General features: G+C 39.6%; 1 long non-coding RNA gene across 1 annotated transcript in view; it reads left to right on the top strand.

Moving 5' to 3' along the window:
* The first annotated feature begins 6,009 nt into the window (after nucleotides 1–6,009).
* The window catches only part of LOC135327773 (uncharacterized), a 48,656-nt gene continuing 26,766 nt past the window's right edge, over nucleotides 6,010–27,899 (top strand). Inside the window, exon 1 of the long non-coding RNA XR_010388150.1 lies at nucleotides 6,010–6,218. This is a non-coding gene — a long non-coding RNA (uncharacterized LOC135327773). The remainder of the gene's footprint in view (nucleotides 6,219–27,899) is intronic.

Genomic DNA, 27,899 nt, shown 5'->3' with positions numbered 1-27,899 from the left:
TGGATCAACAAACAACAAGTACTATGTTTCGTGCCAGGAATGTGGACTGGAGCAGAGAGATTACAAACCTGAATGTGTGGCTAAAAATATCAGTACAGATGGGAGGGTATTAAAATCCCTGTTGCTTATTTCAGAACAGATGGAGACTGCACAATATTAGAACTTATATTTGGGGAAAATACTAAGCTGTGCAACTCCCAAATTAAAGTGGAAGTACAACAAAGCAGGCAGTATTTTTTCCTGTCAGCAATCAGACTCTTTTAAAGACATAGTTCCAAAAAAGCTGCTGCATCATATAACTAGTTCTGTTGCTTTCTCACAGGTGCTTAAGCTTTGGCAAAATCAGGACCTTAATCACCAGTTCCTTCCTTGCAATCAATAGGACTGCCTAATCCCCTTTTTACTTTCAAAACATTTTTCCCTGACTCGGAGGTCTCCTATCAGCATTGCAGGGGTATTTTAGGGCACTTGGAATGTTATGATTACATAGAGACAGAAAAAAATAAAATAAAAAAATGATAACTTGGCTAAACATCAGAAAAAAATTCCTGATAATGAACCCTGTTGATTATAAAATAACCACTCATTGGAAGAGGTGGGGATAGTATCTCTTGGGACTAATTCAATATGAGGCTAAAAAATAAATGCTGTAACAGGTTACTGCTCCCTCTAATTTCTGTGACTCAGCAGCTGCAATTCCAAAGTGAGCTTCAGTGCAGAGAGCTGCAGAAATATTTGAGCTCCCTAAGGATTTTATAATCAGCTTTGTAACAACCCAAGCTATAGCTGAATGAGGAGGACAGATTTGTTTTGGCTTAAACCAATGAAAAAGTCCTCTCAAGCCAGGGCCAGCAATTTAACCTGGTTGAGTCCTCCTGGGGTTTGTCATGCAGTGGTAAATGGGCCTCACTGAGGCATTAAGAATAAGTAACTCAAGTGGCTTCTCCACCTCTGCTCTTGGGAAGAATAGCTCAGATTTCCAAAATCTACCTAAAGTAACTAAGTATAATGGGGGGAAATTTGACAGAACAGAGAAGGATTTCCAAGGCTTCCCTCAAACAAAAGAACTGATGTAGCTTCTATTCTCTTTCAGCAACTCTCCCCTCAACTAGGTGATTCTGACCATCTGTTTAATTACATCTTTTTTCTCCTGCCAGTAATAGTACTTAGCTCTGAACCACTACAAAATTAAAAGACACATTTCAAGGAGGTACCAGCCCACACAAATTCTGTATATTTTGTCCTCCTACTTTTCTTCCTCTGCAAGAGGGAAAGAGATGTAGTCAATATTTATGCAATGACTCCAGAGTTTTGGTGTCACAACATTAGCAGCTGGTAGGGGATGTACTCTACCAAAACTCCTAACATTTGATTTGCATTCAGGCAGCTTGTTGAGTAATGCAAGCAGCTCAGAAAGGCCCTCTTCAATGGCTATACCATCTTCTTGTGCTGTGAGATGAAAAAGAATACAAGAAGACAAGGACAGGCATAATTCAGAAGAGATACAGAATTTTCTGCCCAATTTGATAGCTCTCCTATCATTTTTAACTGAGATCAGAGAGTTCATGATTGACTGAGCTATGTTATAAAGAGGATTCTTCTGTCTTACAGTCTTTTGGTCCTTATAGATAAAGTATATGTAAACTTCATGCCAAATATATTTCTAGTCTCTAAAGTTTGTACCATACAGACTTATGCAATTTTCTTCCTTATTTTCCATTTAATTTTTTGCCTCTGCACCTCAATAAACTAAAAATGGTGGTAGGTTTTGTTGTTGTTGTAGTTAATAGGATTTTTTTTCTCCCTGTGGATAATACCAGACAGCCTAGCACATGCAGCTTCATTCAGTTACCAGATCAGCCAACTGGTATTCGATACCGTAAAGGTGACCTTTTGTTCTGCCTGTTGTTATGGGTCTGTTCTCCTCAGGGTAATGGATACAGCAGTTTTGATTTTCCTGTTTTCCTTTCACCAAACCATAGCTGTTGCCTCAAAAACTTCTGGAAACAACTTGTTGCATGGGATGCTGACACTGTCAAGATACCTTTGAAATATAAAACAAGTGTCCTGGTTTTGGGTCACTTGTTACCTTTGAATCTCCATCCTCTAAGAGTATCGTGCTTTTTGCAAATCTCGGAAGCATTTAAAAGCAGTATAGTATGCAATTATGAACAGTTCAATGCAAAACTGTAAGTACAATTAATTGAATTTCTAAGAAAACCTCTAAGTTTTCTTCTCCAGGTGTTTGAAAAGACATCAAATTCAAAAAAGCAGAGCCAAGTAAGTCCATGAAGAGGGACTATTCCCACTTTTTCTCAGTTTGGTGGGGTGGGGCCAGTCTCATTTTATCAATCTGTCTGCTCGTATACCTAAAGTCAGGTATTTGTTAAATACCTTGCCAATTGGAGCTTTTGAGAATTGCCGTTCAGATCATCTTTGGAAGGCCACATTTCCATATCCCTTCTGCAGTGCTGGCTGATACAAGCCCAAACCCCTGCAAAGGGAACAAAAAGGAAAGCAATGTTGACCTATTCTGATTTCAATGAGCAGTATGAAGACTTCTTTGAATGTCATTCCATATATCTTTCTCCATATTTAGTATAAAGGATGTAAATGTATTGACTCCCTTTTGTTGGGAGAGAAGTCTATACTACATACAGCAGTTGCATTTGCTACTGCTTCTTGCTTTCATCAGCTCTTCCAGCTTTACTTTGCCAGCATCTTGCCTGAGGGATCTGCCTTAGATTTTAACAAAACTTACAGTCTTATTGGCACCATCTCTTATAAGATATTCCCGATGGTACCATGTCAGCACCACAAGAAAAGACTTTATTTTCCACCCATCACTTCCCCTCTATTCCTTCCAGGAAGAAATCATGCCTGCACTGTAACAATTTTTTGGCTTTTCTTTTTTTTTTTTTTTTTTTGGTTTGTTTGTTTTCCCCAGTATAGTGTCATAGCATTTTGTGCAGAGGATTCATCCTGGCTTTTTTCCCTGCAGGAACTTCCCAGTTCCCCAAAATTGTTTTGTACTGAAAAAGGTCGAGGTGAAGTACTCCACAGCTGGTCTTCTATTAAGTGCAAGATCTACAACCCATTGCTGTCAGTTCTGAGGCTAAATATACAGTACACTTCATTAAAAATTGAATTTATTTCTCCCATATTACTTCCCAACGAGCTTAAACTGACAGCAATATTTCTGAAAATTTCTTATCCTTCTGGATGACTCATGCTCCTCAGAAATGGTCCTCATTCTGCTGTTCACACTGTTACTTCTTCACTACCCTGTAATTGCCCCTTTTAAAAACGCCCTAAAAATAGAGGGGCAGTCCATTTTACATAAAACATGCAGAATAAATGAACTGCCTGTATGAAATGAACTTGACCTGAACTGAAATTTCCCCATCACTTATCAGTACTTGTTTCCTAAAGTGGCTGTCCAGCTCCTCTCTCCTTCCCATCTTGCTCCTAGTGAATACATAGGATGATAAACACAGCTTCGTATAACAAATCACATGCATTTAGCCTCCCTCTCCATTCACAGCTTCAGTCCTACAATGTGTGAAGTTAGTTTCCTGTTCCAACTACTGCTGCAGTCAGGGTGAGAAAATTAAGTTCTGAATCAGCTGAAAATGATTGTTTGCCCTTTAGAGTACAAAGAGACAAAACAAGTCTCCCTCTCCAGTTTTCCTTTCCCTGTGGAGTTTTACATCTGAGACTTTTCACAAAGCCAAATTTTCTCAAAGCAAGATTCTTTTCTTCTTTCTGCTCATTTGTTTCTTCTCTATTTAAACCAGAAATGACTGGCTGATCAAAATTGCTCAAAGTCTGCTGTGGCTTGTTTGGCTGAGCATGCTGCCAGAACAGCTATTGAAATGGTGGGGAGTTAAAACTAACCGATGACAATGGCTTCAGATCGTGGTTGTCTGGCTGCCTTGAGACTCTGTGCTGATGTAACTGTAGCTTGTCTCTTCACAACAACAAATAACCAGTACCCGAGTGATTGCTATCCATAACACTAGTCCATGTACCTATCATATTTGATGGAGGGAAAAGCATGAGGATTATTATAGAAGGGGAAAACATTCTTAGCTGTTCTCTCACAGCAGAGTAAAACAAAAAGCAGATGTTACGTATAAGCATTGCCCAAGCCCTGACCTTGCTTTTCACCACCTCTCTGTTCCGGCAACTGCAGGTGATGGGTTGCTGCTTATGCTGCATAAGCCAGGCTCCCTTGACATTTTAACCTTCTTCAAACTGACTGGGGAACCCTTCAGATATTATCAGGTCCCTTTTCCCACGATCGCTCGGTTAGGAGGCGAAGAGCTGCCACGCAGCAGTGGCTGAGCACCGCTCCTGGGCGCCACAGGGAAGTAAGGGAAAACTGCCATAGCCTCAGGCAGCCCACTCGGGTGCTCGGCAGGGCACCAGGCAGGACCCAGCTCTACGGCACAGCTAGGTCAAGTTGCCTGAGCACCTCAGGAAGGGGAAAAGCAGGAGACCTGAATAGCCCAGGAAGCTAAGCAAAATAGGTACTCACGACACCAGAGAAACTTTCCATAACCCTTTCAGTGGGAAACATGTATTTGTTCACCTTCACATTATCTCAAACCAGTGATTTTGGAAGGCTTTTGCTTTTAATAAAATAGCTGCTCTCTAACAACACATGAAGAGGAAATCAGTGAAACTAGAACAGGAGAGGCAAACAATCTTTGAGGTCTATACATCGACAAGCCATCTGCACATACAAGTCCAAAATCTGTTAATCTACATACAGTTCCTCTGTATAAGTACTTACAAATATAACGTACAAGATGCAGGATCTGAGGATGGTCAGAAGAAATTTTAAATGTTCCTAATGATTGTTCATCCCTGAAACAGGCATGCTTATGACTGTGTTAGCAAGGAAGGAAAGTGGTAGTTCTTATTCTATGAAGCAACGTTCCATTTCATTAGACTAAGTAGTGAAGCTATTTTTAAAAATTATAATTAATGAATATCCAGTTACTTTTTTAAAAAACTTCATTTCAAGGAAGTGGTACAGAAAGTGGGAAAAATCTAGAAGATAGAAAAAAATCTACATTGAGGATTTAAAAGAAAATAATTTATGATAACTGGATTTCTTTAATCTAGAGAAGAAAGAACTAAGGCATAATAACAGTTTTAGGTATTTAAAAGATTACTGCAAAGATGAAAGAAACGCAGTTTTTCTCCACATCCATGGCAGACAGAACGAGAAGTTACAGGGCCAAAGTTCTGATAGTTTAGACATTAAAAAACGCTTTCCAACAGCAGTAATACTGATGCACTGTGATGCCTAGAGAGGTTTGTGAAATCACCAGAATGAGAAAACTTTGCAGAACAGGCTGAACAAATACCTGTCAAGATCTTCCGAGGTTTCATTGAGCCTACCTTGACATGCCTTCTCATGGAAGGCCTATGCTCATACAGACAACGCCTGCTGAAACACCATTGAAGTTCTGTTTTGGGGAGTCCCTGATACTTGTGTAAGAACTGATTCATTTTGTTCTCATATCTGTACCCTTGAAAAAAGACCATGGTAACACTGAAAGCAGTAAGACCTAAGACAGATATCAGCAATCGGATCTATACAGGCGATTCTTTTGAGAAGCCTGTAATTCATCCGCGCTCCGAGCCAGTATCTGCTTGTGGAGAACCACGTGGGAGGTCTAACAATATATGTTAACTAATGATCACTGAGCAAATGGTAATGGACTTTGTTTTGCTGCTAGGTTTCTAAGATCAAACAGCACAAAAATCAGCTCACATTTGTGTCCTGGGCATCTGTGAGAATTTTTTTCGTTGAAATGCAGTGTAAAACCTGTTCTTGACTATAACACTAGATGGCAAACTAACAGTGTGCTACACATCAGATTTGTTATCTTGGAAATCTATGAAGCGTATTGTAAAAAATGCAGGATATCTGTATGCAAGTAAACAGAGGCTTGATGTGCTGCAAGCTGATAGCGAATAAAGAGCATTTTTACTTTTATGTTTCAAATTAATTTCTGACATTTTAAGGCTCGACAGCACAGATCTTGTTGGAATCGCAAAGATTTCTACAGGAAATGTTTCACACAGCCTTTCCGTCTCCTTTTGATTCCACTGCAGCTGCACACCTCGCAGCTCCTTGCCTGGAGCTAGACAGAGCTAAATGTCAGCGAACGCCGTAGTGGACTTGATCTGGAAATGAGTGGGTGAGTTCAAACAGGATTATCATAGGGCCCTTGAAGGGGAATGTGATACCATACTGAGATGTGTGGAAGTACTCAGAGCAGTGCATTCGGTCTCTTTCAGTAGATCCATTTTGTAGGAGCCTCGTCATTATTACAAGCACAAAGGTCTTCATGGGATTTCAGCAGCCAGCACAGCAGTGAATTAGAATAAGCTTTCATCCTTAAGATTGCATCCTGCGTGTACAAACATTTGTTTCAAATATAACAGTCCAGGGAGCATTGAAACTGTGGGGAAGTTGCAAGGGAAAATCTGTTATTTAACATTTTGTTTCCTCTCCACTGTACATCAGCAACCGCTTGTAATCAAAGCTGCTTGAGACTGATTTAAATTGGCCTTTCTCCTGGGAAAGACTTTGCGTTCACTCGAAGAGCTCCTCTCCGTTATGCTTCTCTGTCATGCTTCTGAGTGTGGGGGCACCTCAGGGAACAAGTAAGGCATGTTTTGCAGGCTGCTGCTACTACTGCTGCTGGTGCAGCAGCTTTCTGGGGACATCTGGAGGGGCAGAGGGATTGGAAAGAGTCCATTAAAGAGAAGTGAAGGGCACCAAAATGTTTCCCAGCAGCTCCCAGTAATTTAACCCATTTCTAAAATTAAGTCAGCCAAGGATGTAATTGCTAACAGTTGGTTTTCCAGCTCACAATAATCTCTAAATTACAGATTAAGGACTGGAAATACAGAATGCTTGATAACTAATTTAAAATATGTGGAAAATTTAGAAAAGAGAATGTACTCGCTTAAGCCAAAAGGGAGCAAACAGAAGTGGATACTTAGACAGAAGTGAATCACTTGACATGTTGGTAGATATTCAGTCCTTTAGTTTTTATCAGGAGGGAAAATGGAAGCAGGACATAAGTGTTTCTTTGGACATAAGTAAGCATTTGCAAAGTATGTATGGAGAAGCTGATTTCCTGCACAGCAGGAAATCAAAAAACAGAAAGCACTTTTTTTGATCACAACTCCTGCATGCTTTTTCTACATTGTCTGGACCCAAATCATTCCTTAAGCTCTTCCAGGGCCATAGCTGTGAGCAAATCCCATTTGGGGTCTCTGTCTGACCCCGACTCAACAGCTAATCTCCAACCCTTGCGTTAGTTACAAGCTCCCACAGAAAGCCCAGTGTCCACACGTCCCAGCACCTGTCCAGGCTTTTATGTAGTGCTGTTTTCAGGGGTCAATTTCCATTATTTCAGCTGTTACCAAACAAAAACTGAATGGGGTTCCTGTTTGTCTTAGACAAGAGAAAACTACCTCCAGCATTCTGAAATTCACTCTCTTCATCGCAGCAAAGGTCTAAAATATTGTATTATTATTATTATTGTTGCTGGTGTCATCAGTTTTGGAAGTGGTTATTTTTGTTTCCTTTGTATTCACGTCTTTTCATCTGGAAGATCAAGGCAAAACCAATAGACATGTATACAATTTTTTTGTGTATGGCACTTTTTTTAAAATCTATTGGACTGCAAGAAAATTATTCAGAAGTAAGCCACAGCACTTGCTTGCAATACTTTTTTTCCACTTAGCCTGTGTGTTTAAGTGTTAACTCATTGCGATTAGGTGTTACATTGCAGAATACATGATTTCTTATAGACTAGACCCTCTTCTCTGTATAATAAGTGCCTGAAGACTTGAACTAGGCAAGTACTGCAGGAAGCAAAATAAGTATACTTCCACTGCCTATTTTACCTAAGCCCGAGCTTTGGACAGCTGAGAGGGACGGGGGACTGTGAGGCCACGGGCAGAGGGTAGGGAGATGTGCAGTGATCCACCTTCTCCTCCAGTCAGTGGAAGCAGTGGTTGCAGCAGCCTTCGCTCTCTCCCTTTTGCACCCATTCTCAGCCCTCGTTTTTGCTCCTGTCCCTTACTTTTCTGTAACAGAAGTACATTAGACCCTGCCAGGCTCCTGTCCCTCACCCTTGAAGCAGTAAAACTATTGTTTTACATACTTTTCGGAGGACACTCAAGCTAGCTCAAGGTATCACATACATGCAAATAACAGGCTACATTAACTGAGCTTTAGCTGCCTTTCTGAAAGCAATGCAATTATAATAGCTTTAAAAGCTAGGACAGCCTGTAATTAGCAGAGGGTTTTTTTCCTGGTAATTACATTAACCTTTAGTTGAATGTTACTCAACACATCACGATGTTATTTTTATGGTCGCCTACCGAAGTATGCCTATGTGTACGATTTTGGACTTGTCTTGGTCAGTGGAAAATTCCATGTCCTTGCATAAATCCTACAAGTGCCTTGCTTTGGTTCAGTGCCACCCTGCGCTATGCCTGGTGGAGATTCGCAAACAATGGCCTCACAGGCTGGAATGAATCCAGGCTAGTTAGTAGCATTTTCAGTCATTCTCTCTTTGTGCAGTGAATGAAGAATGAAAAATGCAACTATTCACAGAGCAATTTTGTAAGATAGTAATGGCTTGAGTACTAACATAGCACAAGGTTTGTCACATACTAGATTCTGTATATTGCTGTTTTCCATAGGATTGGTTTGTCTTGGTGTTTTCCAAGCATGAAAGTGTATATGGTGCTCCACAGAGGTCTATATACATACAGAGAAAACAGGACTATGACTATAGCTGAAAACATTTAAGTTGGATAGATATGCAAACATTCCTGATAAAATCCAGTGAAGAGATTAGCTGTACAAATAATACACAAAAATTCATGAGAGGTGGTCTGGCACTACAGATTCTTCTCTTACTCCTTTAATCTGGTTAAGTTCATTCCATATAACTGTAACCAACAATGCAGTAAAAATACTACTGTAACTTAGCTTAGTTCAAGTACTAAATATTCATGAGTGCATTTATGATAACAGGATAAGACTTAGGAACAAACTGTGTCAATGTGACATGAGAAAATGAGGAGCTATAATTAAAAAATAAGATAAAAAAAGTTTTTTTTGACATTTCTGCCATATCTCTGAGTGATAAATAAGAAGAAATAAAACTTTGTCCAGTTTTGCCTATTTTTCCTTCAAATCCTTGAAATGGTGATCCTGATGCAGATCTTTGAATAAAGGAAAAGAAATACCAGCCAAAATAGTTGTGTAAGCTGCTGAGAATGGATGTAACCTTTGGTGACTTAGATCACCAAGCTCTGGGGACATGCTCTGATTTATCTCTGCCTCAGTTCCCTACCAGCTGACTGGGCATACTTCTTCCTTTGCCCAGCCTGTTTTCTGTTTAGACCATGATGTCCTTGGAGCAGCAGGTTACTCTGTTGTACACATCTAGGTCTGGGTCTTGGCAGGACTTCCAGGTGCCACCATATCCATGTGGTAGCTGTGCCAAAGTAAAAAGGGAGTTTCTCCACAATTCCTATTGATACCATTCTGTGGTTGTTTTCTCTTTCTTTTATAATACACACCTTTATGAAGTCTCCCCCACTGAGTGTGAAACATTCTCCCCTTTGAGCCCAGGTAGCCGGTCCCTGGGGCAGCCCCAGGTCAGCATTGCCAGCCCCCACTTCAGCACAGCATCCCAGCCTGGCAGCACACCGCAAATCGCATAGGGCAGGGGAGGGTCTGCAAGGCTTCAGCAGCAGTGGAGAGGCTTTGGCACCACGCCCCATTCGGCATGGATTTGGGTGTACAGGTGCAAACGTTAATGAGCAGGGGAGGATGGGCAGCCTGCCCAAGGAAGTGGGGTTTCCTTTGGAAATCAGGCTTCAGACACCATGAAAAGTGTTGCATCTGCTTACTTATCTGCTTCATTTCTCAACACAGTCAGAGCAGTTTGGTCACACGGTCACTTGACTCACGAACACAAACACTTCCGATGAATGGATTTCAGTAGCAATAGTATTTCTTCTCTACTAATTTTTGAGTCTTTGCTGCTTCATTCCCTGGCATACTGTCAACTTTTTATTTAACTGAACAGATACTTTAGTTTCACTTCCTCCTTTCAGGAACATTCTTCATATATTTTTTCCCTGTAATGTGAAAGTCTTTTGGATGCCGTTTAGACTATATAAATCATACCTACTTTCTCCATTAAATGTTTGACATCTTCCAAAGTAGCAGAAATATGGTAGCGAAGGGAGTATTACAAGCATCTTTCATAGTAAGGTATGCTGAACTTAAAGGAGAACCTGATAACTTTTGGGTGGAATTTATACTAACTAACTTAAGACCTTGAAGTTAGTTGTCTAAATTCATGTTATACTTACTGGAGGGAAATGGGCACTTCTGGAGAATTGCTCAACTCATTTATATTGGATATCTACACTAAGATTAGATGAACTGCATTCTAGAAGTACTTATTCATTTTTTAATGGCTGTAAAGGGGGTCTGGATGATTAGCTCACTTACAGTCAAATGCCTCATAGATGTCTAAAGTTGATTAACACAAATTCCATGCTGAAAGTTCAGTAACTTCTGGAAGCCAGCTACTCCTCAAACAGAGGAAAACTAAACAACCCAATATAAAAATCTTAAGTTATTCAGCATCTTTTCAAAACATTTTTACTATTAGAAAGTCACAGACTCATAGTCTTCTGCATCAAAGTTGTGATGAACTCAACACTTTACAAATTAAAAGTTGCAGGATGACAAAGGCAGAAGGTGATTTCACCAAGTCCCACTCTTCCTGTGTAGATACACTCCTTGAACTGGAAAGGAACTCATATTGCCAGCCTCTCTTTCTGAGAAGAGAAAGGCCGTTCTTTGCTATGATAACTACATGGTACAGGAGTGAGGGGGATTCCCATGCCATGGTATGCCTGGTACACAGGATGTTAGCTTCCATCTGGGAGCACTTCTTATCTCCTGCCTTCCTGAAAACTGCCTCTTTTCTCTTGTATCCAGATTGGATACAGACAAGAGTGTTCTCTGAGCCCAACTTTACTTCCTGAAAAAAGTTTTATTTCAGAGCTTACACAGAGAGGTAGTGCCCCTTTTACAGAGGGCAGTCGAAATGTCTGAATGACAATATCTTTTGAATCACTAAATTCAGCGTGCATAGAAAAACAAGGAGTGCAGGAACATTGGCCTCATGAGGCTAAAAGTCGTTTCTCACATCCATGGCATAAGTTCCTTGACACAGGAACAGTCTTTCTGCTATTTATTGGCATAGTGTCTGCTGGCCTAGTAGCCTTGAATCTCTGTAGCCCTGAACTCAGCTGCTACCTGGGGCAAAATAACAAGAGTGAGCTGCCACCCACAGCTGTGAACAGAACCAGTATGAATGGTAACTTCTTGTATATGAACCCCAAAATCTTCCATTCCTAAAGAAATGTTGCATCACTAAAACCTAATCTCCCAGAACCATAGTGACTGCTGCTTCAGTTTCTAGGAAGACAGAACCAAGATTGCGATTTGGAAGGGGTCTATTGAAGGATGAGCATTTCTCACTGTGGTACATGCATTCACTCTAAATCAGATCTTTTAAAAAGCCCAGAAGTCAGCTGAAAAAATAAAAAAGTTAATTAGATAATGTACTTTCATTTCTCATGAATGCTCTCTCAGACGAAGAACAAGCTTGAATCCACATCACATGGAGTAATATCTCAAACTTTCCAAAGCAAATCAGAAATACACAGTCAGTGGGGGTCTGAGCTTCTACAAGAAATCCGACTCTCCAGATTAGCTATTTAATATTCTTACAGACTTAAGGCTGGAATGATGCTGTTATGGTATCCTTTATTTTCTATTTCTACAAAAATTTTACCATGATTGTAAAGAGTATTGAACTGCATGGATTGTATATAATATCGTGCATAAATGACATCAAGACTAGCAAAGGGCAGCCAGATGGCCTTAGGATAAATTTGGGGTTGACAGGACACCAGCAAAGTTCGGTTCAGACAAGCCCAACAGATAGTAATGAATCTTCACATGAAGATCATATGAGGTCTTTTCTTGTCCTTCCCTTCATCATTTCTAGAAGCAAAAATATACCAGGTTTAGGAGTGTAAGCTGAGACAAATGGATTTGAACTCTAACATAAATACCTGGCTCCTTATTGTGCTTTATTTTTGTTTTTATTTATATTTCAAAATGGTGTGGGAGGAGTTCACCAGCATCTGTCTTCCACAGCCTCACCCAAAGCTAACATAAAAGAAAAACTTTTTAGCCAGTTTATCATCCAGAAATTTGTATCAAGATCATAAAATAAACTTTATTATCTCACTTAACCCAAGAGCCACAAGGATATAAACTTCATGTTCTCCAATGATGTGTTTTATTTCTGGCCAAAAGATTAAAACCTTCCTATAGGTTCTAGTTGTTTGAGTCATACCAGGGAGCACTAAAATTTTACAGTCTTGTTTAAAATACATCATCACTGCTCTCTCTAGTTAATCTTCAAAATCCAACCATCATCTAATATGACTGCAAAAGGCACAGTAAAATATTCCTTAAAATTTTGATAGCTTTGTGTGCAAGATCAGAGCCTTCAGTTCAGTCTCACAACCCCCTGTGCAGATGCAGTGCCAAAGCTTTCTGGGTGTCTTGGAGCATGTGGAAGCCAAGCCCATGACTGGCTCTGTCTGTTCACACTGACATATCTGTAGCCTTCTCTGTAGCAAGGATTTCAAAAAGCACTTCGTGTGAAAACACACTCATCAGAAATGATCCTTAAAAAGAAAACCTTGAGAGACAATTTTTTCCCCCAGGATATTTCCTATTTAGAATTATTATCTTCAGCATTTACTTAAAATAAAGATTAAGTTTTGGCTAGCCCAGTTAAACATTGAAATTAAATGAATTTTTTTTTAAATACAATGGCAATCTCAGTGGAACATACCTGCTTTGTTTTTCAAACAGTCAAAACTCATTACTGAGTGAAGTGTTTGAAGATACTTTAAAGTTTTAAGAAAGAAAAGCATTCTTCAGCCAAAGAAAAATATGATTATTGTGATCTTCATTAAAGGATTAATCAAAATCCTGAGAACATGGAAAAAAATAAGTAGTAATCTACTTTGAAGGTCCTTAGCTACCACTAGCTAAGCAGTCAGCTAAAATAGCTATTTTTCTGTTGCATGATGAGCCTTATTTATAGCCCAGCTCTTCCTAGGAAATATCAAAACTCTCCCAGTTTTGCCCACTTTTTCTAGCAACTGCATGTTCCTGTGCGTGGTTCTTGTTGACAGTCGACATGGCACAATGCAAAGTATTACCCACCTCCTGACTGACTAGGGACATGAGGAGCTCAGTGACAGCACACCCAGAAATGTGTGGGATGAGATGGGCTGCAGAGCTTCTCTGTGGACTCCCAGTGGTGGAAGCATCATCATTGCAGTTGCCAGGTTGTAGCTGCCCACACAGGCACATGCTGAATAGATCCACATCTCTCTGTTCTGCTGCGAACAATTATTTGTTTTCTCTTTATCTGTATTTTTATCTCTACCCTAGCACTCATTCAGTTCTTTTTACAAAGAGCATCCTTGACTAGGAATCAGATTCAAGCTTTTTTTTTTTCCATACAAAGCCTTTTTATAATTGTGCGGGCATTACACAAGATTCCTTTTTCCTAAATTTTCATTCAAGTCAAATCTCTTTGTACTGTATAATTAGCCAGCATCTGCATTTCAAACAAACTCTGAAAGTATGAGACTGTAGCACCCAAAAGTGGGAGCAGTGTACTATCACCAACAAAGAATCAGATCACAATTATACCTCAGATCCTGAATACTTTTGCAGCTGAACTAAAATCTTTGGGAGTCACTTGTCACCGACAGTCACTTCACTTTTTTATCACGCAGAGATAGATTTTCCCCATGCTCATGAGTTTCTGGAAAACCAAGCCCCCATTATGCTACATACTGTGGCCACATGAAGTCAAAAGAGCAATTCTTGCCCTAGTAAATTCATAACTTTGGTAAATGACAAGTAGGAATAGCACACAAAACTGGATGAGGCTTGAATAAAGTATCAGTATGTCATGTTACTCTCCTACAGCCTTATCTTTCTCCATAAAACGATTGAGATCAATTACGTTGTTCCTGAAGACATACACACGTTAACACATGCACTGAACTGCAATCTCAATGCAACAGTAAAACAATCGCTTGATAACTTTCAGTAGTGGCGAAAGACAAAGCTCTTTTTGCCATGCCTTTTTAGAGCAAGTGCACCATCCTCTCCTCATGCTTTTGATCTAGAGCATACAGGTATAAGTAAACAAAAGGTTTTGCTCTCCCATTTCTGACCTTTTATCTTGGGAGTTTTTCAAAGTGAAGAAGAACTGGTAGATGATTCTTCCAGCATGGCCTGGCAGAAATTTTGTACCATACATATCCACCCACCTATTTCTGTTTTCTCTAAAGCCAAGTGACAAATAATCAACTTTGGACCAGATCGCTTGAGTAAGAATTGCAGTCGCAGGTAAAAGCAAGTAAGCAGAGATTAACTATTTCTAATTTGGATCATCTGAAATTTATACATTTTCTCTGCCCGCCTCTGAATTCTGGGAAAGTGAGTTTACTCAGTCATATGCCACTGGGTTTGGGTTTGGGGGTCAATACTGAATAGTATTGCAAACTTCAGTATTGCATTTCTCTGATCTTTCTTTCTTTTTTCTTTTGGGATGGAACCTCACAATAATCTGAGGGCAACAAGTATAAATGGGCCAAAGATACAGCAGGGCATCCGCATGATGAAGGCGGGTACCAAGGAAAGCCCCTTTTTCCTAGTGTATTCCATGCTATGGTGGCAGCAGGGAAGGAAAATATCAGAGGAGCCTAAACTAACCTGTGTGCCCCCATATGCCCCCCCCTCACCCTCATGGGGCTGCTGTTCTGTGGCTCAGTATGCAACCCTAGCCGAACAGCCCATTTATCTGTGATGCATAGCACTCAGCAACTGAAGTTTTTGAAACATTGGGTTTTCTGGGGCAGGGAACAGCCTACTTCACTATCACATGAAAGACAGAAGTCTTTTTTTTTAAGCAATGGGTTTGTAATGGCTTTGCATAAGTATAAACTAGGTTATTCTCCTGCTTCTGAGAATATTCTCGTTCTTTTCTAAGTCACCTGTTGATTAAATGGAATAGGAACGTCTCAGAAGTATTGAAGTTCAAAAGCCATGGAAAGATTAGAAAAAGCAACAGCTCCTCTCACTGAGTTTTCAGTTCATGTAAACTCCATTGCTATAAGATAATTTCAGCAATTTAACTTAAAAGGTGTTTTGAAGAAAAATGCAAAAAAAACCAAAATTGTTAAAACAGCCTCATTCATCTCTTCCCAGTAGGCAATAGTGTGTCTCTTCATGTGGTTGTTACGGCCACAAGGAACTGCTGGATAAACAGAAAATAACAACTTTTGAAAAAAGCATACTTCCCAGAAAATCACCCAGTCTTGAAGGTGACAAAGGACAAGGAATCCAACACTTCCTATGGCAGATCTACCCCGGTAGTCATCAGTGATAAAAATGTGTTTGCCATTTAACATTCCTACCGGTTATAAGGAAATACTCATTCCCTGTGAGGACAGTAAAGCAGTGGAATAGGTTGCCCAGGAAGGTTGTGCAGCCTCCATCCTTGCAGGTTTTCAAGACCCAGCTGGATAAAGCCCTGAGCATTCTGGTCTGACCTTAGAGGTGACCCTCTTCTAAGTGGGAGTTTGGACTAGAAACCTCCTGAGGTCCCTTCCAGCCTCAATTATCCTGTAATAGCATGATAGTGTAATCCTAGCATTAATTTGTCTGTCCTCAGGTTCCACACTGTTCTTGATTAGGCCTTTTTAGGCCTACCAGGCTTAGCTCTGCTGAATTACGCCCCGCGGGTGCTCCGTCCCTGGCCAACACAGAACCAGAGAGCAAGACATAGCTGAGCTCTTCTTCTCCCTGCCGCAAGCCTGAGACACAAGGCTCTGGTAAATCCAGCCTCCAAAGAGTTTCCCATTCCGGGAGGTCTCCAAGCTCCAAAGATGCCTGTTGCCGAGCCTTAGGAAAAAACACATCCCTGGCTCTAAAGTGACCTGCACCGCAGAACAGCCTGGAGCCAGAGGCCCGGCCTTTATTTGTTCTTCTCCAGGTAGACTGGCAGAAATCCTTTTGACTGCAAAAATATATCATGATTTCCTGGCTGTCCCTGTGCCCAGCCACAAGCAAGTAATTGCAAGAATATTTGAATATAATGCTTTATTATTAAAGGTCAAAGCTAACTCAGACACAGAATTAACAATAAGCCCTTCAAGACATGATAATCAGTTGTGCTAATACATGATGTGCTTTCTTGTGTAAGAAATGGTAAGTAAAAGTTTTGAAATCACGATGGATGGAATTATATTCCACATGGAATAAAGAAGCATATTTTGAAGAAAAATTAAGGACCATATGACATTTCAGGCCCCTTTTGCTGAGAATTAAAACAACAGAAATCAAAAAGAGGTTTTTTGCTTAGGAAGCTAGAAAATCACAGTAGGAAAACGGAAAAAAACTGAAGAAAAGCTGGTGTGTTCTATTTTATCTGTCAAAGACATTCTTTACTGTTTTAGAGACAGCAACTAGTCTAAGTGAATTTAATTAAGTGTTTAATAAGATTTTTAGGAGGTCAGGAGGGCTGGAAGCAGATGAATAAGTCTAGACAAAATATCCCTGTTTAATGTGGTTATTTATGCCACCTGTGAAGGATGTGACTTGCAATGACCATGCTTTGTATCATTTTAGCATGATTTGGAATGTCATTTGAATGAAAGAACTCAGTCATTTGGACTTCAAGGTATAAAATAATCCCTCTAATAGAGGAGGTTTGTTCAATTCACTGAAATTAGTCTGAAGACAGAGATTATTCCAGTTCCCGTTTTTCCCATAGATTCTCTTTAGGCTTGGAGTAATATCTGAAGATATTCAGAAACCTCCACTCGGAATGGGAGAAAAGTCTGATTATATTTAAAATACATACTATATTCAATACGTTGCACTGCTTTGGTTATTATTCTGTTAACTTCTGTAGCTTCTGCTGACAGTTCAGTAAAGCACTCTATGCAGCTGTTGAAAGGCAAAGATTTTAAATATAAAATTTTACATTCCAATCATGGAGAAACAAGAGGTAAAAGCTGCTCTATAGCATCCAGGACTAGACTGTAAGTGCCACAGAAACATAATACTAATGCCCTTTTCCAGAAGAGATACAGTTTTCACTAGATCAACATCTGTTTAGGAGACCAGTTAAGTAATGATGAACATGAATGAGTCATGGTGAATTCATTCATCCACTTGTCTCCATCCTACTTCAGTGGTTTGACCCATTATTTCCCAAGAAACACCACCACTGTTTTGGAAGCTTTGTGACCCTTCATGGAGATTTCAGGCTCAAGATCATAGTCTCAGATGCCAGCAGTATGCTCACCTGACCAGGTCTTCTTTCAAAAAGCTGACTGTGACTGTCTCCTAGGCCAAAATGATGTCTCTCGTGCTCCATGTTCTTCACTAGTAGGTTCATAGCATGTGTATCATGATAAAACACAAAAAAGATACGAAGGAGAAGAGTTTGAATATGGCTGTCATCTAGAGACCATGTTCTGCTCTTAGCCTTTCCCCATCTTTTCAAATGCTTGGCAGGATACAGCAGACAAACTAGATTTACAAACTCAGTAATGCTGGATTTGATCCAGAAAACACTGATTGACCAGGCAGAAAATAATTCCCTTTCTGCTTTCAGTTACCATGGGTATCCCTGAAGAGCACTCCCTGTGCCTTGTATAGTGCTACAATACTACACTCTTGACACCACAATGCAAATAACAAATTATAACAGAAGAGAGAATAGGCACCTTGGGCATGCCATCCAGCCACCAAAACACACACACACACAAAAAAAACCCTATTTTCCTGTTCTCAACAGTGAACTTTTAAACATAACATATCAAGCGAAAGTTAATAATTTTTGTTTTCTAAAATAATCTCTACTGTGTAGAGCCCATTTTGGTCATGTGCTAATGCCTAATGGCTTGTACCTTTAAAGAAAATATAAAAGATTAAAAGTTGATTAAAACAGGAACCAGAATGGTATGTCTCATTTCTCCTCCTCTTATGTTTGCAGTCAGCAACTTAAGCATTTCTGCATTTTCCTAGCACTGAAGTCTACAGTGTCTTGAATTATTGTCACTCACTTTCTCCTGGTGAATGAGGAATGCTTTTTGAGTCCTTACCTTGCTTCTCAGAGTTTTCACTGTGATTGTTCAAAATCTTCCTTCTTCAGTCTATCTCATCAGTCTTGTCAAGACAGGACAAATGCTTTTGGCAGTAGTGTTAATAAATAAGACAGAAAAGACATCGAAAATGGTTTATTCACAGGGCTTTGCCATTAATCAAACACTCTTTTAAAAAGACAGTAAATGTTTGTCCTGGAATGGATTTACTCTTAAGGCTAGCAGAGTACCACATGAGGTAAAGTACACACATTATGTAAGGTGACGGATGAGGACAGCATCCAGCCTGGATCATATGGAGTCTGGCTGTACGATTCAGATTTTGTAACTTTTGTAAAGTGGGTATTAAGTGCTGATCTGGAACATGTCTCCTTTTAATCAGGCATTACTATTCCTTCTGAAAATCTGTACAGAGCACCACAGTTATGGCCCAAGAACCACCAAAGATTCAAAACCCAACTTTGGCCTCCCCTGCCTCCCACCACTACCACAGACTGACAGAAAAATTTGACAGGTCACAGAGCCCTGGAACCAAGGCCAAGGAACACAGCAAAAGACCAGTACATAGCGATATAATATACAGGTTTAGCAACAATTCCAACACAGTGCTGTGGCCAACAGCTTCCAATTCCAGACCACAGGCTTCCTGGTGGCTGAACAAAAAGCCAATCGTACTAAGGCAGAAAGCTGCAATGTGGCTTTTAGGATAAAGAGATAATTATTAAATGTGACTAATGAAGTAATCAAAATTTAAAGAGAACTTTCTTGGGGAATATATTTAGAGGTCCTCTGGATGAAACGAAGGAGCATCTGCAGCACATGAAAGATATGGAGCATCTTCTAGAAAATCATTGCCTCTCTTTTTACACAAAGTCTGTAACTCAGTACCTGGGGAAATCAAAGCTGTGCAGAGCAGGAGAGTAAAAGAATTTGAACTTCAAATTTAACACAGAGTTGGAGTGGTAAAAAAGAATATTGCACAAATCAGGCACAGGAAATAGCATTTAAGGAGCCTGTGGCACAACTCAGGGAGACTGGTTAACACTGATAATGAGAAGTAAAGAAGTTGAGAGTGTGAGGAAAGACAGTGTAGCTCATGGTATTCGTAGCTCAGGCCAGTGACCCAGCGAACTGGCACCACCAATGAACTAACGCGGTTAGCATGTGATTGTGGTCTTCCCAGTATCTCCGAGTGCTCAGGCATCATGGTGATCAGCACAAAGGCTGAGTGGGTGCTGAACTCTCAGTATGGGCCTCAACATTCCCCTCCTTCAAACTGGGAACCAGGCAGATGACAAGGCAGGGCCAGGACAGTCCCTTTTCATTGCTTTTGTAGTGCCTGAAGGAACACACAAGAGCAACGGCTCTGTGCCAGTTTCTGCAGCCATTTTCTCCCCAGAATGCTGTGTGGTGACGCTTACAGCAGAAACTGAGGATATTGCAAGCCAACCTCTTCAGAGCACAAGAAGTAGCTATATGATCTCACGCTTCACGTCTTTATTATGGCTAGCACTGAACTACCCTCCCTGACTGACTGTGTGAATTAAGTTCTACACGCTTGTATTTAAATCATATAACTTCTCGGAAACCAGTCTTGTTTCTGAGTCATCTTACACTCTAACTGGGCTCAAACAGGTGAGAGTGGGCAAGCAGAGCCTGACTGATTTGTGGCTCAGATTTGTGGAATGTATGCATCAGAACAACAAATAAAATGCTTAACCCTAATGACTATTCTTAACCCTCCTCACCCTCACTAACCCCATGACCAGGAAATAAAATGCAAATGCTAATTCTCAGCTCATGTGAGTCATGCTTTTTTACAATATTCAGGCTTTTTTTTTTTGACTTGCCCCTTTGTCACACAAGTTAAAAAATAACGGTTTGGAAGGAGAGGGGAAGAAGGACACTTGAAAACACTTGATGGAGAGGGTTTTCTCCTTGAATCTGAGGAGAAAAGCTATGTTTCATGGCTAAATTACCTAAATCTAATGACATATAACTCTTACTATGAAAAGTAATGAAGAAAAGAGAGGATTTCAACTATCTTTTCTTCAGTAATCCTGCTCTTGAGAACCCTAGTTTTAATTAGCAGAAAAAGCTGTTCTTACTTTAACCACCCTTTCTGAGCCAAATACATTCCTAACAGATTTATTTTATCCTTCCACACCCCTTTTTCCCAACTTACACCTTAAACTCTAATAACTTTAACCACCCTGAATGGTACCTAGGTCCTTAAGTAGTCATAGCTGTTTCAGTGAGACTTCAGGGTGAAGTCAGCTTGTGTCAACTAAGGTTTCTGAAACTGGCCCTGCATCAAAAATTCATGTGTGAAACTAAGCTGATAGACTGGATCTCATCATGTATCAACAAGCCTGGCAATTCATTTCTGATTTTACAGATGTCTGCTGCTTTTGTCACACCTGCCCTTAAAATATCGCTTCACAGTTCAAGCGCAAAATGAAGCCCACAGATGCAAAGCAAGATCTTCATCTGAATGGCATTCATTTTCAGTATGGATGTTGAGGACATCAAAGAATTTGTTTAAAAAGCATGGAATTAGGAACAACACATACTATTTTTACGTGTGGTGTAAACTGAAAAATTAGCAATTATTTCAGGCTCTGAAACATAAGGAAGGGTCACATTCATTGTCTAGAAAAAATCTTCGAAAATTTGAAAGACAAGAAAAAAATCTCTTTTTATCTTAAGAAGGCTTATTCTTGTAAGCTTCTTCTTGAATTGAAAGAGTTAGAGAAATAGGTGTTGGTATGGTATTTTTGTGTATATTTCAATAACAAGGCCATTTTAGTCATCTAGGCAATACCTATACTTGTAATCAAGGTTGACCTTATACTTTTCCCAAGCCTATGACCACCAGCCTTCTATGTTTTAAGCCCAGGACTCCTGCCCAAATACAGATGTATCTTAACATCAGAATTTCCAGTGAGCTCCTAAGAATAAAATGTAGTTCTACAACATACTTCTTATTACCATTTTTACAGGATGTCTTGTAGTTACTCGTTAAGTGCCCCACCTGAGCAGAGAAAGTCCTCCAGAGGCAAACCTATTTTTGACACTTTTGTCTTTCCACCCAATTATTAGAAAGAAAATTTCTTACCTCTGTCATTCTTTCTGGTAAAATATTTTTCAATATTTGGGAAAATTTGTAAAAAGCTTCAATCCTTTTACTAAAGTATTTTTGGAAAGAAAATAGTAATTTTCTATTTTCAGTTATAAAGCAAATTCATTCCTTCTAGACCTAACTCGTTTCTGAGGAAGTTTATTGTATTTGTTCAAATAGGGAAATTTTGAAAGTGTTCAATTTGCATTCAGAAGTGCCTTAGAATTTTAGTTCTGTATTAACTTCTCTCTCTGAACTTATCATGAGAAAATCAAGTTAAGACAGTTTTTATATATTTCACAGGGGGTATCAAGTGGATGGTTAACAGTAATAGCTGCTTGATCTTAGAATTTTGCACTTTTGCTCTTTCATGCTTTTTGCTCTTTTCCTATTCAGAAAAAAAAAAAAAATCCAAAGGAATAGGAAGAAAAGGTCTTGAGCATTATGGGGAAACTCCAGGGACTCATTGCAGATCATCCTGAGATTTGCCAGTTGAGTATGGAGGTCTGCAGAAAGGCAAGAAAACAACTGAGGAGGCAGGAGTTGGAATGGAAACAGGGAAAGAGGTGTGAGATGAGAGGCAGACAACTCCAGCACCCTATGATGCCTCTTTGCCACTTCAGATAAGCTACTGACAGTGTTCAACAAGGTTGTCTACTACAGACAAGGCCATAAGTTTTCATCAGTGTCAGAGAGTTTTGCAGGTTCTTCCTATTCAATAAACTGTAGATAAAACAGTGGGGTTAGTTAAGGGGTTGTGAGCAATTCTGGCATCTCATTTCATCAAAGAACTGGAGAGTCATGGTATCACAGCACTGTGATATTCAAAAGTCTCTGCAGATAATCTGAAGCAACATTTTCAGTGGCATGACTGAAAATAAATAATTCTTTGGCAAAATATTCTGACTACATTTGCTTGGTGCACATCAATGTCAGCTGAGAGAAAGAAAACATTTCAACCAGAGGGTCAAATGATAGCTTAGAACAAATACAGACAGGCTCTGGAAAATGTAAATAAAGTCTTTTACGCAGCAGGTAAATCCTTAAGGTTTGAGTGGGTGCACAGGACCAAAAAAAGGTCAGCCAATTGAACAAATATGGTGCAACAGCTGCATCCTTTGACCTGCCAAAATCTTTTCTGTCATCATGCTAAAAGAAGCACAGTACTTTGTACTCATGGCTTTAATTAGCAAGGAAACTGTAAGTATTGGGTTTTCAGAACTTAAACTAGAAAATAATAAGCTGTTTTTAGAAAGATATGCAAATATTTTAGATAATTTCTAGTTCTGAAGAGGGCAAAGAATCATGGTGGAAAGTGTCTTCATTTTGTGCTGTGTAGCTCCTGTTCCACTCCGCACCTCCTATCAACAAGACAGTGTCTTGCTCATACATCATCTTTATTAACAGATTCTTTTTAAAGTAATCATCAATTAGTGATTAGTAATGTTTGCATAAGATCTCTTGAAGGAAACTCTTGCTGATTTCTGTTTCTTTGCAATTGTCATAACTTACAAAAATTTTGATTGTTTCCTTCTTGTATATTTTTTGTTCACAGTTAGATATTCATTATATAGCAAAACTTACATCTGAACTAGAAACTGACAGTATGTCCCACCTTACCTAAGTAACCATGAGAGTCAGCTAACTTGGTTTCTTTATTTAAATAGCAATGACATCCATAAAACGATTTATGAATGTGGATATCCTTCATATAGAAGCTGTCATAACATTGCAGATTAGGCTATCAGTTCTGAGATATCAGAGTCCCAGTCTTTCAGCTAGGCCAAAAGCAAACTGCAGCATTAAAGCCTGAATTAAGAATTAGCTAAAAACTTTCTCTTAATTTTGGAATCTTTGGAATGATGTGAAATCAAAAACTCTTCACTCACTCAAATACTCCATTTAAGACATATTTATGAAAAAGGTGAATAGAATTTAAAAGAAAAATCTTTGTTAAAAGTTTTTATAAAGTTTTGTTTCTTAAATTCAACATGTTCTTTTCCAATGTTTATTTTAAGATTTCTGGGAAGTTTTGAACCATTCTAGTAGAACAAAGTAAAACTCAGTTTTAAAGTATATTGGTTTAAAGGACAAAGGAAAAAAACCAAATTCAGATTAGTTTTTCAGTCATCAGAACTATTTCATGATATTCAGATATTTCCTAACTCCAGGAGAGACATAATTTCCTACTAAAATATATTTTAAAGGAATAGTGAGATGAGAATAGAAACCCAGATGCAAAAATCATTTTATATTTCTGAATTATGATTACAGAGAACCAAGTTACTTACCTCTTGCTCATATTAGCTTATTGGAATACAAAGTCACTAGTCTTCTTCCAAGAGTAAGCTTTCATTTATGGAGTGAAATTTGATAATTAAAATTATGCTTTGGATAACACCTTAGGCTCTCTTTTAATTTCAGTGTCCCAAACAGTCAAGTTTGTAAGCATTTCAGTGCAAGACCTCCACAGAGAAAACAAGCGTAGCGGTGAGGGATGTGGCAGTTCCACACATAACAGACTTTAAAGATAAGTTCATGAACATATGGAACAGCAAAAAAAACAAACACACAAAAAATACCAAAAATCAAAAACCTACACACACCAAAAAGACCTACCATGAGGTAAACATAAACCAACCTACCTGATTCTGTGCCCAGTTTAGAATAGTAGATAAAGCAAATTCTGAGAAAATCCATGATTTGTGGCACAGTTTTGTCATGGAAAATTTTGAACATCATCAGTGCATCATATCTAATTTGGACAAAACCACAGACTTCTGATCTCCTCTGTCAACCTGACTTGGCCTGTACTTTCACCTTCTCCCCGTTTGTCTGATCAGCTGTTCCAGAAGGGCAATAGAAAAGGAAACACTCAAAGCTTACCTATATTTAAAAAGTCATGTCATTTTGAATTTAGGGATAGAAGATGTATTTAATATTATTGTGAAGTTTATAACTTTTAAAAGTCGGACAGTTTTAAAGGATGAATTCATATAAAGTTAATATCTACCTTTAAGAAGAAGGAACTTCAGAAGTAGTTCAAAAACTCTTTTCTAAAGACTCTGGAAGTGATTTAGGTGCATGCAATTATTTAGTAAGCTATGCATTAACATCTCCTAAGGCCTTTGAAATCTTTGCTTAACACTTAGCATGCAGAATTTGAACAACCTTCCTTTCTTCACTATTCCTTAGCTGAGTTTTCTTAAATGCTGTACTCTCCTCCTTGCCTTTCAAGGGCTTTGAACTAGGAGCAGCTATAATCTTTCACTCTCTGGCCTGACATACTTGAGGTCAGACAAGATAATCTTCAGGCCTTAGGACTGAAAAGTCCAAGAAACAAGCCTCTTCACTGTAACGTTGTTCCTTTACATTCTGAATTTGCAAAATTCATTGTCTGCTGCCAGTAGAAACCAAGTCACAGCAGTGATTTCAAACTCAGGCATGCGCTTCCTCAGCCTTTCTCTACTGTTTTACTACTCTTGCCTTCTGAGCAGATTTGTAAGAACAACAAGATGTGATTGACATCTTAATTGCTCTCTTTCAGTATGAAATTTAGTTGGGGAAGAAACAGAAATGACTGTGACTGGCACAAACTAATAAGGACCAGAAAACAAGCATCTGGGAAATCTGAGAAAAATCTATTTTATTCCAATACCATTGACAATAAGAGACTCAATTTCCCATAGCACTATCTAGAAAAGGTCTAATCCTTCCTACTGTCAAAGTCTTAAACTAAAGGGTAAAAAATTGCCATAGTTAATGAGACAAATTCTCTCCTAAGGCTACACATTAACCAGAAGGAGATTTTGCACATTTATGCCAAAAGAGGGGTAGTTGCAGTTTCTGTTACCTAATTCTTAATAATGCCATGATATGGCTGATGCACACATCCTTTAAATGCTTGTGGTCCCCAAGGCTTTCCTGACTTTATCCTTCGAGGTCCAAATCAACACCTTCTAAATCTGGTAAACATTTGTGAAAATGAATGTGGAGGGCATGAATATAGCCTCCAAGATTTTCTGGCCTCCTTGCTTCTAGCTACATGCTTACACTCTTTATGGAGGTTTATGGATTTATGCCTTTAATGTTTCATCTGCTTTACCGTAGATGAAGCAAAGCTCTCCTTCATTCTGCTTTATTTTCTCAAGCTTTTGAACATTGTATGTTTTGTAATTAGACAAACCAATCGCAATGGACTCAGCATTTGATGCATCTCCTCAAGACTTTGAAAGTTTTGCCATGTATTGATTTTTATTAATGACTGGCCTCAGATGATCTGCCTCTAGATTCTTAAATGTGCAGATAATAAGAAAGACTGGACAAGGCAATTTCTTGGAAATATTTAAGATCCACTGCACTTTATAACAATCTTTGAGAAACACTGCAGTGGCAGAACTCTGATCGGAGCAGGTGATTACATTTATTTTTCCCTACCCACCATATTATGTGTTTATTATGATTAAAGACCTTTGCCAAAAAAATATGACCCTTATTGCTTACAATTCCTACGCTAAGTATTTCCATGTCCCTTCAGCTGTGCTGGAGGTATTCTCGATGCCTTTCTGAGCAACTCCAACCAGTTATATAATGGTAGTTTATGACATGACCTATAGGCACTGCTGCTTCACATGATGAAGACACCACAGAACAAACGCTTTTGAAAAGTAAAAAAAAACGACCATGCTTCCAAGGAGGAACATTGCTTTAATGTTCTAGGAGGTAAGGAAACTCCCCAAATATCCAAAATCTACAAAAGTTTCTTAACATTTTCTGTGTTTTCTTTTCCTCAGTGATTAATTTGTTCAAGTAAAAAAGCAGCACAATGAAACTGTTGATGCTGTCCAAAATCATTAGTGTGGTAATTTGCCCTGGCACATTTAGGAATAACATGTATATGCAGCGCACAGGAGAAAATGCAAAAAGTGCAGGAGGCCCACCCACTGCAGCAGGGACACCAGCAATGCTGCCGCTCAGGAGACAAGGGACAGGATATCTCAGGGTGATGAAGAGCCCCTGAATATCGGGGACTGCAGCAAGCGATGCAGTGCCCAGGCCGGTGCCGGGCATGGCCACGGCAGCCGTTGCAACGGGAGGAAGCACGGCTCAACATCCCGGGAAGTGACCCCGCTCTTCTTCCTGGCTCAGGAGGGCTTCTGCCACAAGCAGACCCTCACACTGGCTTTCCTCGGGGAAACAGGCCGTACCAGGACGAACACCAAAACCACTACAACTGTCAGGGAGTCCCAGTGGAGAGGGCCCCGGTGTCCACACACCCACTGCTTGCACAGCACGTTCCCTTCTCCCAGCCGCTCTTTCCAGGGCCCTCTCTGTTGCCCCACACGCACTTGTATCCATGATCCTTCCTGTGGGATGACCCCAAGGGAGGCCAGCAGCTGCCAGCATGGCATCACCCACTGGATCATTACCTGACATCTCCTAAATGAAAGAGCAAGCTTTGCCATTTGGAAGGGGACCAAGTCCCAGAAATAAAGCCCTACAATGCCTCAAAAACTAACTTCTTAGACCTGTCAAAAAATTTCTCATTTGCCAACCAACAGAACAGAAAAGTAGACCCAAGGCAAAAAATAAAGCCAAAAAACCCTAAAGTCTCAAAATCAGAGTCCACGCAAAAGCAGATGTTCCAGGATAAACTCTGCAAGTCAAGACTTGGTAAATGACGCAAAAATTGGAATGAATTATCAGCTTCACAAGAGATTGCAGCTACCACTTCAAAATACAGAGCAAGGAACAAAAGATGGTAGCAATAAGACTACTGAAGAGGTCTCTCTAAAATCGGAGATTAATGGACAAGAGCTGAAAGCAGAAGCAACAGAAGAAAGTGCCAATGTGCTGAAAGCAAGTGAACCATGTATTTATTTAAAGTGTCCAAGCCAGCATGGCTCAAGGAGCAATGATACTAACACTGAAAGATCAGTGAAAAATTCAGATCTTAAAAGGTTTTAGTAAGTCCAATTTGTTACAATGCCACAGAGAAAGAAAATACCCTGTAACTGGAGTAGAATATATCCCAACCAAGGTCTCATATCCATCAAAGGTAGGAACCGGACAAGAGTAGGGGACCAAACAGGACAAGAAAGAGTTTGAGGATGTTGTATAGGACAGGCAGGGAAGCTCTCAGTAGAATAGATCTGGAAGAATCCAGTCTATGCCTTATAAAATACCCCTCACCCTAAAGCTAAAAGACAAGCTGCAGAGATTGCTTTTTGGGATACCACAGTGTGGAAGAAAAGAGAAGGGAGATTTACACTGTCTTAACTGTATAGCCATACAAAGGCAACTCCTTCACTGGCCAAATAACAAATCTAAGATTGAGGCCCTAAGTAATCTGATTTGTCCCTAAGCTAGCTACTTCAGCCCAAAAAGTATGCCCTCAGTATCTCCCCCCATTCTCCACTAA

The sequence above is a fragment of the Dromaius novaehollandiae genome, chromosome 1 (assembly GCF_036370855.1).
Source record: "Dromaius novaehollandiae isolate bDroNov1 chromosome 1, bDroNov1.hap1, whole genome shotgun sequence".
Classification (NCBI taxonomy): domain Eukaryota; kingdom Metazoa; phylum Chordata; class Aves; order Casuariiformes; family Dromaiidae; genus Dromaius; species Dromaius novaehollandiae.
This window is presented reverse-complemented; position numbering and strand designations above follow the sequence as displayed.